At 39.5% G+C, this 15,028-nt stretch overlaps 1 long non-coding RNA gene across 2 annotated transcripts in view; it reads left to right on the top strand.

The window, feature by feature from the left end:
* LOC116960003 overlaps positions 1-15,028 on the top strand; it is a 125,955-nt gene that overhangs the window by 23,293 nt on the left and 87,634 nt on the right. The window contains exons 1-3 of one of the 2 annotated variants that reach the window (XR_004406124.2): positions 481-892; positions 1,916-2,001; positions 2,100-2,176. This is a non-coding gene — a long non-coding RNA (uncharacterized LOC116960003). Of the gene's footprint in view, positions 1-480; positions 893-1,915; positions 2,002-2,099; positions 2,177-15,028 lie in introns of those variants that run through there. The other variant, XR_004406123.2, reaches the window with a different exon arrangement.

Raw genomic sequence — 15,028 nt, 5'->3', positions numbered from 1 at the left:
CCAAGTTTTTTTGTCACATACAGTATTTGCTTTTTCAAATACCCCTTTTCAGCTCTGTGGGTTTGGGGTTTGGTTTTTTTTTTCTGTGTGCTGCAGTTTCGTGGTCCTTGCGGACTGCTTTGCTACAGAGAGACGTCTAGGTACGTGTAAATAGAAAGAGAAGAGGAGCCCTCTTCTCTCCGTTTTAATCCCGGAAGATATTTCCGTAGGACCTCCCCCCACCCCTCCGCCCTCCCCATACCTCCTGCCCCCCCCCCCCCCCCCCCCCCCCCAATTAAAAGCTTCATTAGCCGCACTGCACTGTCAAGCACATTGCCGTGGCGTGGGTGCATTTACATTCCAGCGCAGCGCCTTTCCTCCCAGTTGCCCTTTCTCCCCGCGGGTGCCCACGCCAGCCCCCGGGGCCGCCCGGCCGCAGCAGCTCCCGCCGCGCCGTGGGGGCGGCCGCGGGTGGCGCGGCGCTGCGCGGCGTGGCGGGGCGCTCGGTCCGTGGCGGGGTGCGCGTCTCCGCGTCTGTCTGCGTGTGATGAAAACGAGCCTGCTCACGCAGGGCCGTGCCTCTCTTTCATCATCAGCTCTAGCCCTCTGCGTTTCGCTAGCTCACGTCCTCCTCCTCCTCCTCCTCTTCCTTAGCCAGATTGCTCCAGTCGCTCACAAGGGGGAGGCTGGACTCTGAAAAAAAGGTTGCTGCTGCTGCTGCTGCTCGCATTCCTGCTGCAAGGGCCTCCCCTTCAGACGGCCTTTGCCAGAGCAGAACTTTTAAAAATGCTGCAAATAGGATCTTCTTTTTCCTCTGCGTTATTTAACCCTCCTCTTCCACCGTTTAAGAACGCAGCTCGTTTTCCGTCTCTCCTGCGCTGTGCTCGGCTGTACTGTATATCGCAGTGTTGAGGTTAAAGCTCCAAGTATTTTCCCCTCCGCTGATCCTTTTTTCTCTCTCTCTCCCCCTCCCCTCTCTCTCTTTTTCCTCCGTTAAAGAAATTGATTTCTTTGACTGAGCAATGAATCGGGCTTTGCTAGTTCGTGTGCTGTGAGAACGGAGGCTTTTTATTCGTGATTTTTCTCTCCCAAGTACCAGTGCACAGTGCTGCTTATGGAACAAGCCTCTCGCTGTCTTTCTCTTTAATAGAAATATATTTTTAATGGCTTTAGGTATCTGCGCCATGTGAAATAGGGTGGATGAGATCCTTCCAAACCCCTTGTAATTTGACCGTGGCTGAAATGGAAATATTGGAGGGGGGGGGGGGGGGAGACAGGGGGCTGGGTGTGGGGTAGGGGGTGCACAGGCTGTTTCATCCTTGCAAACCTCTCCCCCCTCTTTCTCTGCTGAGGAGGGAAAAGGGGATGTGCAGTAAAATGCCGTCTCTGGGACAGGTGCCAGCTCCTAGACAAAAGAAGTAAAATAGGCGGTAAAGAGGGGAGGGGGGGGGGGGAAATTAATAGCCAACAAAAATAGGAATCGAAAATCTCTGAGAGGCAGCACTGGCGAAAGTGATGGTGGCTAACTGGCCTTTTTGCCGAATATTTTCTTAGCGATGGCTGGAAAGGAGAAAGTTGCGGCATAGTTTTTATTCTCGTCTTCTCTGCAGACATTTGAAAGCATGAAGGGAGGGTGGAGGGTGCCTTTTTTCTTTTCTTTTTTTTTTTTTTTTTTCTTCTTTTCCCTCCTTTCTACTGAATTATTCATAGTGTCAGTGGTGAAGCCAGGACTATTAGCATGCATCAGACATGCTGTTTGTCTGTTTGCTAACATTCTTCATTCAAGACTTGTTAACTACCAGACAAGCTTAACACGCTTCTCTTTTTTTTTTTTTTTTTTTTTTTTTTTTTTCTCCCCTCCCCTCCTCTCTCTCTCTCTCTCAATTCTCTTTTCCCCTTCCCTTCCCTTCCCTCCCTTTCATGCCACCCCTCGCAGCCGCCCATTGTTGCTGCCGGGCGCTGGCAGCCGGGGGCAGTTGTGGCAGGGGAGCGGGCGGAGGAGAAGCCGGCGCCGGTTGCTAGGTAAGGACCGCCTTCCCCTCCTCTCCCAGGCCTGCATGCACTTGCAAGGGCGAGAAATGCCACAGAGCTCGTTCAGTGCCTTCTGCCTGCTTTTCCAGGAGACTGCAGAGCTGCAAGGTGAACACCACCAGCACCATCGGCGGCTCCCCGAGGCTGGCTTCCCACCCTGCGCAGGGTAAGCTGCTTTCCCACCGCTTCCCTGCTCCCCCTGCACCAGCGTTTTGTGTTTATGTACCGCTACGATGGCATGAGAGGCGAGTAATTACCAAGTAGGAAAATTAAGTTTCAGAAACTACGTGGGTATCGGCAAATTGGCTCGCGTCTGCCTATTAATTTATTATTAACCAGTAGTATGTTATCAGCCCGGCGAGGTTTAGGCTCATTCAGGATGATCGCTTGCTGGCTATTAGGGATGTGATATACTAATATTTGCTATTGTTGCTATTTTTTAGGTTCTCTTCTCCCTCTCTATCAAGTCTGCCCCTCCCTTCGCTAGTCTGTTTAAAACCAGCAAGCTTCATTTTCTTAGCAGACAAAGGTCGATCACAGCTTTTATTTCTGAATGCAAATGTTCTAGGACTTGTGCCAGTCTTGCCTTCATTGATTACAATATAGCTTCTTTCGTGAATGGCATTCCCCCCTTCCTTTTTTTTTTTTTTTTTTTTTTTTAAATAAAAAATAGGAGGAAGCTCAAGAAAAGAAACAAAGTTGGGCGGTGCAAGTTTTAATATTCAGTATTTCAGTGTGTTTGAAACATTATTAAACAGCCATATGCAGAGCAGTTCTAACGCAGCTGCTAAAAAGTATGTAGGGTTTTATGCCATTCGTGTGTATACACGAGGATACATGTTCGCATTTCTCAGCTAATATTTTGAAGGTAACTGATGATCTTCAGTAATTGTATCTCATTACAATTATGTTTCCCGATTGTCTTAGCAACGTGAATTTGGACATAATTATTTTCAGGGTTCATATTTAAATTTTTATAATACCTGGAATTGTTCAGGATTAGTTTATAATTACCATTTTTATAATATTTTTTTTAAATACTGTTTTTCATGGCCTTTAAAGATCCATAAGTGCTGTAAGTGTATTTTCTTCTTTATCTTTTACGTGCGCGCACGGGCACATGCTCACGCACACTCCCACTCTCTTTCTCTTGCTCTTCGGGTGTTAATGAAGGAATTTATTTTAAGTATAATATTTAAATATTAGAGTAATGCCACTTATAGATCAAAGTAGCATGTGGATATAGATGCACAGAGTTAGGCACAATTTGGCAGACGGTTATACACTTAAGATTTATTACTACTATGAAATTGCCAGGCCTATTATAATACTTACCTTGTATTCTTTATATAGACAAGTGCATGTGCAAATTAAAGTATCTGGAAATAAATTTTTCTTTAAAGACACTTGATGAGAAGACTAGTCCTTTTGGATATATATTGGTAAAACAAAATGCTTTCCTCTACACTGTAAAAAAGGGAGGCTTATGTAAAATATTTTAATCTTTTCCCTTTGATTTTATTTATATCCAGGAATTAAGTAACAAAACAAGTTTGGGGTTTTTTTCTCCACAAAACCCACAAAATAATGAGAAAATACCGAGTGACTTGTACAAAAATAGTTTTAAATTCAGGCCATTGACAGCATTGTATCAAAACCATCTCCATATTGGCATTGCATTTGAACTGTTTTATGGCAACATAAACTGAAAAACAACTCATAACTTTAAGTAGTAAAGCAGTATTTATTGGCCGATCAAGCTCAAACTAAGTAGAGAATGTTTTAGTGAACTGTGTAGATTAAGAAAGGAGTTTAGGAACGTATGGCTTGGTGATAGCTAAAATTAATTTCTTCGGAGTACTCTTTAGAGGCCTGTAGTAGCTGCACAGTACAATGCAAATAAAATACTAGTTGAGGGTTTTAACTCGCAGCCCTTTTTATAAAATCACAAACTGCTAAACACTCTTCATTGGGAAATTTCAGAGTACTCAGTGATGCTGCTCCTAATGATGCTGTTTATCTAAAGAGGATTTTTATTTTCTTATGTTGTAATACTTGTTGGGGTTGTTTTGTTGCTGAAGACTAGCACTTGAAGGAATATAAAATTGCTTCTGGTGTATTAGTTCATTATTTTGTGGTAGCTTGCTAGAAATGATCGCTGTGAAAGTAAAAGAAGCATTGCCTTATTGCTGGTTTATTTCACAGGATTTCTATAAGCATGCTGAAAATGAACATAGCAGTGTGTAAAGATCACGTGTATGTTAATTGAAGAAGGATTAAAATCTGTTCATTAGGTTGGTGAATTCCAAGTTCTAAATCTAAAGTTATTTTTAGTCTGTAACTTGAAATATAACTGCCGATAGAAATATTCAGCCCCTCAGATGAATGCTTTTAGCAATTATGCACATGAGCTAGAGAATTTACATTTTGAACGAGTTTTGTGTTGGGCTGCCAGGATTCTGGTACAAAATGTTTGGTGCATGGAATGAAAAAATAAAAGTATAGACAATACTTCGCTTAATTAAAATAATTTTTTTTTATAGCTGGCTAGGATGAAGTTTTGCATATTGTCAGAGAATAGTTGAGTGAAACACAGTGAAAATAATCAAAGATGCCCTGGTTTTGCTCCAAACTCTGACCTCCCTCCCTGCCCCTCTCCTCCCCCCCCTCCCCATCCTCCAAATGGATTTTTATTCTCCAAAAGGATATGTAAGGTGATATGTATGCTGATAAATGAACAGTCTATTCTTAAACTCCCACCTATCTTGACTGAAAATGTGGCTTTTACCAAATGATACTAACACTGAGAAAGTGGGGAACACGAGGGAAAGGTACATATGTTCTAGGCCTGTGAGTAATGTGAAGTGCTCAACAGAGAGCACTGTTACATGCAAGGCAGAGAGCAGCTTGCAGTGAAATGAGAGGAGCGTAGTCCACAGCGTTTTACACGGATAGGTGGGTTGCGATGTGATGGTTTTTTTCAGAGATAAGAACTGGGACGTGTGGCATCCTTATTCAGGCTAAACTTTTTGAAATTAATTGGAATTTTGCCTGGATGAATGCTGCCAGGTTTGGATCAGGTTAAGGGAGATTTTACTGTGGGTAAAGGAGAGAGAAAAGGGAGGAGGTGGAGAGAAGAAAGAAAGGGAAAGGGAGTGGAGCAGGAGTTACCACTTTCAGATGTGGATGCAGGCCATAGTTCTCATCTTCACTGAATATAGAAGATAACATGAAACTGTAAGGCTGGATTATATTTTGTATGGCTGTATTGGTACAGCACTGCCTTTACCTAGTACATACCAAGTATTCATAAATGTTTTCTAGCAGCTAAGGAGAAATAAAAGGAGGAGTGGAAGGAATGCCTTGTTTTATCCAGTATTTTTTGGGGGTGTGGTGTGTGTGTGCAGTAAGAGTGTGTAATTCATGTCCACTCAGTTTTTCAGCAGCTCCCTTGCAGGCAGAATGGTTTTACTGTAATCTGCCTTCCTCTATGTGCTACATATTCCTGTGGCGTGATAAACCTCGGCAGGGCCTTGTACCTCACACGGCAGCGTTCAAAGTCTCCTATGCACATGGGTACTCAGGGCATGGGCAGGCCTGTGATCGTGACACCTTTCCTCAAGAAAATGGAAATGCGCTTTAATTAGGCATTTTTCCTACTAACTGCATCAGTCGCTCTCAGCTTGAAACAGGTGCAGGTAATCAGCCCTCCCTCCTTCTCCCCCTGCAATGGTGGTTGTTGTGGAGGCCTAATATATATAACAAAGCAATACTGCCCTGCACTTTTAATTTTGATTTATGGCACCTGTGCCTGTCTGAGAAGAAAAAAAAAAAAAAAATTTAGAAATATGATTGCATGTCTTTGTTTCCCAAATAAGACATACTCTAGAACATGTTTCTTCATAGCTACATACGTGTTCATATAACATGAGTGCTTGTACAATGCATTTGATTTTTGCAAAGATAGGTATTCATTTATCTAGTATGCATGCAGCTAGATAGACTTATGATTGCAGCCAGAAGACAAAAAAGTTGAAATCCCTGTAGCCAGCACAATAGACATTCATAAGTGGAGTGATCCCAGTAGATATAAAATGGCGGGGTAGATGTTTTCAAATGCACACGCACTTTTGCAAGTCCTGAGTTTATACTACTCTAAACTGTACTGGCAATTCAAATCTATACTTGTTTATGCATTTGACTCTGTGCCTGATCCACAGTAGGATGAATTCTGTTGAGTTTGATGGACTTTAGAACAATCCCCCTGTACCCAGATATTCATTAGCATAGCATGTATGCACAGCTGTGGAATCACTAATAAATCTGGCCTATAACTCCTCACTAGTGAGGAAACCAATTTGTGATTTTCCTAGGAACAATGCAGAAATTTGTCCACAGGTATTTCTGCACTCATGTAGAATATTTAAAATCTCCTAGTGACCACGGTACTAGGATTTCATTAAAATTTGATTTATCTCCAGAATAGAACATAATTCCGTTTAAGATGCCTTGATTTGTAGGTGGATATGCAGGAATAAAATGCCCAGAATCAGGCCCTTTGCAGCATGTCTTTTAAAAATATATACTGTCAAATACAAGATCGCATAATTTTGAGTTGCCCTTTTTAAAAACAGTCTTTTTTCATAGATGATTAGTGTTACCAGTTATTTAATAGTTTTACACTCTTCCCTCCTGCATACGTTTGAAATCTGCTATGCCATACCTCTGGAAACAAAGGATCTGATCCAAAGGCCTCTGAAGGCGACGGGGGTTTTTCCATCAACTTCAAATGGTATTTGGATTAAGCCTATATACCTAATAGTTTGCAATAATGATCTAACTGCTATTGTGGTTTTAGGGGTCTTCCACAAAACTTTTCAAAACTCTTATAAAAATTGTCCAGGCATGATAGTCCAAAATACATGTCTAAGCATTGATCACGTTCTGTTGTTTTGTTTCAAAAAAAGGGGGGGCCTTCAAAGAGCTTCATCTTACTGATGCTCCAAATGAGAGTTTTATGAATAAAAACCAAGTGATTGTTCGTTCCATATTTGGTATGTATTTGATGCATTACCTTGTGCATCCTTTATTTAAATAAGGGCAGTCTTTTTGGAAGGAGTCTATAGATTTAAGATGGCAATGTACTACTTATTTATTTTTACACATGTTAGTTTAAATTAACCTCAACTGTTGTATCCTGTTTTCTGCCAAGGAAAACATTTAGCTCCTGTCCAATCTCTCAGGAGTTTCAAAGTGATTTGCTCTTTTCAAACTTGTTAAAACACAAATAGAAAAGTAAATTGCTTTGGATGCCGATTGAAGATTTTGCAAAGGGGAAGAAAGAGGAGCTAAGGAAAAACAAATTTATTATAATAACCGATATACCTTTATTAAATATTAAGTCATCATTTTCTGTAGCCTGTGATTGATAGTGTTTGAATGGTTGACTGATACTTTGCAACACTAAATCTGAGGTATACTTAGCATGTTGCCCGTGTATTCAGATACCTGCATACAGATATGTTTACTGTGGCATTCATTCAGCTTCTGAAATTCTTTTGTCAACGTAAGCAGACATTTCCAGAAGGCTGCAGCTTCAATTTTAATAATAAAAGAGTTTATATGCTTTTATAACTACAGACACAAATATTTTTAGAATGCCAAATTAGAAAAAATAGCTTTATTTGAAACTGGTCTTGTTTTCTTTATTTTTCTCTATTTTATTTTTTCTTGGTTTATATAATTTCAAAAATAAAAAACTACACTGGAAACAGTTGATTTCAGGAGCTGGAAAACAAGCAGCAACACCATCAAGACTATTTATTTTAATGCTGGGGCAGGGGGCAGGCAGTGGCACTGAATAGCTTAGAGAAATACGTGATGGGGTTTTGTGTTCTACAGCCATGGTAGGCCGAGATACTTCACACTGAAGTTAATTCATCAGAGAGGTCAGTTTGGTCTTTCTGTAAAGGTGATACATTTAATACTGATTTTTTTTTGACACAAACTACATTATTCTTTCTAATACATTGCTCACAGTAACTGATCTTACAGAATTGCAGTAGGATAGGTGATAGAAAAGACTGTTCTGGCCAGAAGATAAAGCTGTAGAAGAGTTCATTTATATTTTCATCTGCAAGATGTAATAACCATAAAGAAGTTGCAAATATTTACAGTGTTTTAGGTGGACAGTCACTTGTTTCTGTCCAGGAAATACTGAATTGGTGAACACAAAGCTTTAACATGGACTTTTAAATGCATTGGCAAGCTTTTCAGAATTAGTCTTGCTTTTTGTTGAAATTCAGGGGGCAAAAGGGTAGGAAAGCTGTTTGATTGAATCTAAGAGATTTTGATCACTGTATTGTTTTGCTACCTGTACACAAAAGGCTCTGGTATATTTACTTCTACATTTGTATATACAGCAAGTTTTCTATTTTCAAAAGATTTTACTCTTTGATAAATCATTCTTTTTTTTCCTCTTTTTTTTTTTTATATATTTTTTTTCTCTCTGGTTACAGATTCTTTGGGGGGGGGGGCAGTTTGTTTGTTTGGGTTTTTTTGTTGTTTGGTTTTTTTGTTAAAAGAAAGGAGAGTTCTCATGATACTTTTGTTACCTGTGGCAGATGGGATATATTGTCTTATTTGTCTATAGGAAACAAAGTAATATATCCTGTCCTGAGCCAGTAAAAAGTCTCCCACAGACATGAGAGAGGTTTGGATTATACTTTCAAACCGAAGTAACATCAATTTAAAAACCTGATACAGGAAGCCTGAACTTGAATGACTTTTAAAGTGCATTTAAAGAATGCTACATATTGTGTGACCTTATGGACTTAGGTAGTTAGCTTTTTTCCCCTTCTTATTTTGTCTAATATAAACCAGGGAGTGTCAGAGTCTTGCTTTCTTGTTTTAAGGGACACAGCATTGGTATTCTCCCTATTCCAGTATGCATTTATAATTGTAGGGTGCATGGGAAGGAATCGATCATATTATCCCAAAATGGATGGAAATTGTTACAGGCCCAAAGGGCTTGCACATATAAATTTTGCTGCAGGGGTTCATCATGGGGTTTGGTTTAGGTTTTAATGCAGTGTGAAATATAGGGAGTTTTTTGTTGCTTAGTTGTTATGTGAATAAACCATTTACATCTTTAAATTATTTTTATTAGTAACCATTTTTAAAAATAGTTATCCAACTCAGTCTGTTATGAAGATAGTTAGTTAGCAGTTTTTTAATGGAAGGTTATACATTTCTCCTTCTATAATTATTATAGAAGGAGGAATTAACATGATCACATGGAAATTTTGTTTCTTAAATGGAGACTTACATTGATGGATTGAAGGTTTAAGGTGCAGATTTACATTTAAATTACATATTACATGACATTTACATTTTAAATTATACTAAAACAATTATTTCTACTGTTTCCTTGGTGCCTTCTGAAAGTCTATAAAATTATTTCATTTAAGGTATAACCCACTCTACAATATATATGTTTCACATATGAGATCAGAGTATTTTTTTGTGTGGATGCACTCCTATTTGGTGTAAATAAAAATGAAGGTGAACATATAATATTCGCATGTGCACTTTTAAGATGATATTTAGTGCTTTATTTGGAATGGCAATTACTTCCTTCTCTATAACATAAAATGCTCTCAGACAGTTGTGTTTAACAGGATAAAACTTCTGTCCATCAGGTGCTTGTATTTTTTGCCCCCAAATGCTTTCAGGAGTCAAAATTTAGTGTTGCTTAAGGCAAGTGGATAAGGAAGAGCACTTGGATGCAGACAACAGGCAGCAAGGAACAAGGTGGTCTAGTTTCCAGAAAGAGAGGACTGATTTGGGAGAGAAAAGCAAACTGAAAGGTAGTTGTGCATATTGAAAAGAGCAGCTAGTTGGAAGACAGGAGTGACAACAAAGTAGTTGTAACTTTATGAAGACATTACTTCCATGCTTTGAAAGGTACTGTACGTGCAGCCCGCATCTTGCGATTCAACTTTTACCAAGTTTGAAAGAACTTAAAGTATGAGCATAATTCGCTTCCCAAAATAGATTTCTTTACACTGTCAGTTGGATATGGCTGGTTTGCACCCATATAAGGTTCTGGGTTGGACACAGAAGCACCAAAATGCCATTATCGTAAAAAATAATTGCTACAAGCCTTTTAACTTTCCATGCCTGCGGAGCCGAGTGCACGAGAGTACACACCCGCCTGGTGGGGGATTGAACTTCACGTGGAAATGGGGGGTGAGGGAGCCGGTATCAAATCCCTGAATTTTGTAACTTTTCTTGTCATGGGTGTGTTCCTCTTGAGATACAATCTAACCTAAAATACCCAATCATTGAAAGTTCATCAGGAAGGGCTAACAAGCTTTCCTGAAGATCCATCTGTGAAAAAACAGGCCTATACCTTAACCGTGTATATTAGTTTTAAAGTTGCGGTTAGTGGAAGAACAAACAGAAAAGTCTCACGGTTCAATTAACATGAAGAGATCAAGCTAAAAAATTACTTTGGCAGTGCACCTGCAGACTTTGTTACGGGTCTGTATGAGTATTTTTGAGAAACGTGTGTAATGAGAAGGTTTATCCGGGTGTTCAATGGCCGTGTTTCACATTGCTGTCTAGTGGGTATTACTTCTAATGGCAATTTAAAAAGGTAAAACCATTCTTCACAGAGCGAATTTCACCTCTTTGTAGATGACTAGTTCAAGGCCTACATAGAGTTTAAGTCCCACTCAAACCACTTCAGATAGCATGCAGCTTTTTTCTATCCTTTATGTACCTTGAACTACTACTGTAGAAGCCACTGGGAAAAATACTGGGTACAAAGAGTAATTTTTATTGTGCCATCGATTTCAATGGGGTTAATTCTTTCTGATCAATATAACCTCCAGTCCAGAGAGTTTATCTAGTCATTCTCCTATCCTTTAATATAATATCCTTTAATTTGTAAAATATGCATCTTAGGCACACTGTTGTCCAGAAATTAGGCCTTGATGAAGTATTCATATATGGGAATTGTGGTGCCCTTGTCTGGAAAAATGAGTAAGAAGTTGGGAGATTCTTTTACACTCAGCCTTGGGTGTAACAGTAAGAGCCTCTTCAAGTTTCCTCCTCCTCCTCTGCCTGAGCTCCTCCCTTGTAAGTTGGAGATAACTCTGATGTTGCCCATGAGATTTCTTCTGTGAGAAACAGCTAATGTGTGAATAAACTATGTAGAACATACACGTGGAGAACACGGAGCTGAGAAGGGAGACGTTGTGAACACTTTAGCGGTGCAGAGCCTGTGGAACTCGAGGGGTTAAATACCGCTTTTGCACAAGGCGGCATCTCATAGTCTAGAGTTGTGCTGCAGCTGCTATTCTAGTCCTGACTTCATTTGGATGGAGACTTTCACCCATGGCTTTAGGAGACAACTTCTCTGCCTCCCAAAATTCAGTAGTAGTCTCTACCGAAGTGGAAGGTCATGTGCTCCCTTGCTTACTTGCCATGAGGTTTCTTTCATCACCACCATCTTGTAAATTAGTTGCTCTGTTTTATGCATTCGTAAGTAATGGTAGGGATTGCAACGCGCAGAACATCTGCATGGATATATACCCCAAATCGAAGTCTAAGTCTGATCAGAACATCAGAACAGCTCAATAGAAAGATGCTGTGAAATTGCATGGTCTGTTGCCCTTCCAGTTTAGGATTTTGCTGTACAAGTAATTAAAATTCAGTATGTTGATAGCATCTTAATATTGTATGGGGAAATTAATTAGATTATTGACTTTTAAAAAAAAGGCAAAGCCCCAAACCTTTAAAAAATATTAAACGATGGCCATGAAAATTAAAACTTACAAATCATAACATTTTATGTGCTCCCCGCGGAGTAAAAAACTGGGAGGGAACTTTTTAAAATGAAGACACTGTCATATGTTAAATCTTTTGTTTGCTGACTTTTTTTTTTCCTCTGATAATTCCATTCTTTTTATCCTACTGCTTGCCTGAATGTAGTTGAGTTTAGGATCTATTTCTTTTTACAGCAGCCTATCCTCTGTTCGTACTAAAAGAATTTAGCTTCTAGAAGACAGGCATGCGTGCCTGGTTCGTGAAGCATTGGCATTGTGTAACAAATTACAGTCAGCTCAAGTGAGCAGGCTTTTTCAGTCACCCCGTCCACAATTTTCATTCTCATCAAGGGCAGAGCTACACTGGAGAGTGCCCCAGACACACACGTGATGCACGGAGTTGGGAAGCAGACGAGGATTTGACTGAGCGCAGAGAGCCACACTGGTTCCACCATGTGGACAGCTTCAAGCCAGCTAAAGCTGTACTGCCTTAGTTACTGCAGAAAGCTGACTCTGTTTTAATGAATACCATAAAAACTGCTGTTGTTTTCTCCCTACTTTTCTAGTAAGCGTGTCTGTGGCAATCACATCCTGCAGGTGCTCATGCAAAGGACTTACCTTGCACCCACTGGTAGTCCAGTGAAGTTCATAAACAGGATTACCATTACATTTCCCAGACTGTGTTGTTTCCATGTCCTCTCCCCCTCCTACCACCACTTCCCTTCTCTCATCTGCAGCTGGTAAGGGCTGTGTGAATAACAGTGCTTTGGACCAAAAGTGAAAATACAGGAGACCTATAGCCAGAGTTACCTGAAATATTTCCTAGTAATCCTCTGCCCAATCTGAGAGCTTTGTAGCCCGATTATTAATGGTGCTGAAAATCTTCAGGGGAGTGCTGCCAGGCCAGCCCTAAGTATGTTGTAGTGCTTGCATTTAGGTGTCTCCAGCTAGCTCATGAGTGCTTCTGATAACCAGTGATCTTATATTCTCATTACCTGTGGTGTGAGAACACTTCCAGTCCAAACTGTGTGTAGGCATCCTGAGCACCAAGGAGTGTAAGCTAGCCAGGGTAGGCAGTTTGCAGTATCAATTGAGATCAAGTGAGAGAAATCAGTGTGATAAACCTGAGGAGAAACAGGGAAGGGACAAACATTCTAGTTTGGACTGTTAAGTTGGATAGGGTTTGTAACTCTCTAAATGTAAGTGCTCAAGTTTTTGTTTGTTTTTTTCATTTTTGTTTTTTCCCATGCTGTTTGCACAAAATTTCAAGAGTTCTGTGTGTGATTTTGGGGGTTTCATCGCTTTTTCTTTCTTTATTCTTCAGGTCAATTCACATCCAGTCTTTCCAAAATGACTGGTAGGCAGGGCTATGGTTGCAGGAATTGTTCTGGCTTGTGCATCTCCTGTGTAGTCAGTACCCGCCTTTGGCTGATGCTCAGATCAGAGAGGAAGACAAAATGAGAGTTGCCCAGTCCCTCATCTCTGTAAATGGTATGCTCAAAATGATGAGCAAGTTTCAGCAAACTGAAGCAAAGACCTGGGAACTCATTGTGTCACAGATGAACTGACATGTTTTGAACGCACTTTTTGAGAAACAGAGGTGTTGATAGCTCCAGGAATTAATTATCAGAGATAATGAGATCTGCAAGTACATTAGAAATCTTCGTTAGGAAGAAAATCAATAGTAAAACAGTGCTTCAATCTGTAATCTCAGTAAATCATTTACTTTTAAAAATACCATTCTTCTCAGAGTGAAAACTTTTCTGTTGGTGTTTTATTGAAATACAGTACTGGAATAGTAAGTCAGTGTTGCAAAGATTTTTGTTTTGTTTTTTTGTAAGAAGCCCTTCCAGTAACTACCAGAACTTTTCACAGCTATTTTTTTTGTGTCATATTTAAAAAAATGAGAATTTTTACAAGATACGCTTTACCTTGCAAACAGTAAAAGGTTCCTTTTTAGCATGGAATATACACTTTACAAACTGTGTTTAACTGGAAGCCAATTTCTGGTTTCAGTATATATTTTATTAATAAATTACTCTTATTGCTTGTTCTTACTGTGGATGTACTGCTGCAAATAATACGGTGACTTGCTCCTCTGTAAGAGTTTGGCAGAGTAACATCATGAGACATTAAACCTCTCCCTAAAAATATCAGGGCACTGAAAAACAGTAATGACAAAAAAAAATTTTTTGAGAAACAGACAGAGGGGAAAAAAAAAATAAAGACAGCTGGGTGAAACATGTCTTTCTGTTGATTTAAGAGTTCATATTTTGTCTAGCAATCAAGATGCATTTTTTCTTTTTAGGAAATAAAAATGCAGCATTTTGACTTCCAGTTTGAAAAAACAGAAGCCCTAAGTTTACACATTCCACAAGGTTTAATTTTTTACTAGTATTTTTATTTTGCGTTTGCATGTCATATTTTAAATTTAAATTCTGATGTTGAAATCAATTGCTTTTCTAAATTATTCTTTAAAAAGGAGAAAAATACATATTTCAGTTCAGATACATAGAGACGTGACTCCATGGCTGCTTCTGGTGAAAGAAAAAGCACAACAGCCTCTGTAATTGCAGCATCAGACCCTGAGTAGTTGTCTCTATAGTAGCATTGCAACGGTGCAAACATTGCCAGCGCTGTACGTTTTAGCAGGCTTCTGTTGTGTCAAAAGGTGAGAAAGGCTGCTATAAATAACTGTGATTGATTGCATTGTAGCTAGTGATTTTTTTTGGAGTTACTACAGAAGTCTGTACGCCTTGGGTTTTTTCTTCCATCTTAAATAGCATGCACTGCTGTACCATTTAGTATACCTTTATTTAATTTGTCTCATCTGTGACACAGTCTCTTCTACAGAGCTCAAGCTTTAGATTAAAAGGTAGTTCTCAGACAGAAAGAAACTGCAGTAAAAGTAGTTGTACTACTAGTTCATCCTATGATTAATAGCAAGACTTGCTTAGAAGTTAGTCTTTGATTTCCTCTGTTTAATTGTAGCCCTAAGTGAAATGGGTTTTTGATTTATAGAAAATGCAAAATTGGGTACAGAAAGTTTTAAATTACAGTAACAGTAAAAAATTTCCCACAATAATCATCCCATATTGTTTCAATTCAAAAGAGCTAAGGCTTGATTTGTGTGGGAAAGAACCCATAGCAGCCAAGTTCCACATTTGAAACTGGGGATAGGGGAG

This window comes from Tyto alba, unplaced genomic scaffold (assembly GCF_018691265.1).
Source record: "Tyto alba isolate M040663 unplaced genomic scaffold, T.alba_DEE_v4.0 Super-Scaffold_21, whole genome shotgun sequence".
NCBI classification, from domain to species: Eukaryota; Metazoa; Chordata; class Aves; order Strigiformes; family Tytonidae; genus Tyto; species Tyto alba.
This window is presented reverse-complemented; position numbering and strand designations above follow the sequence as displayed.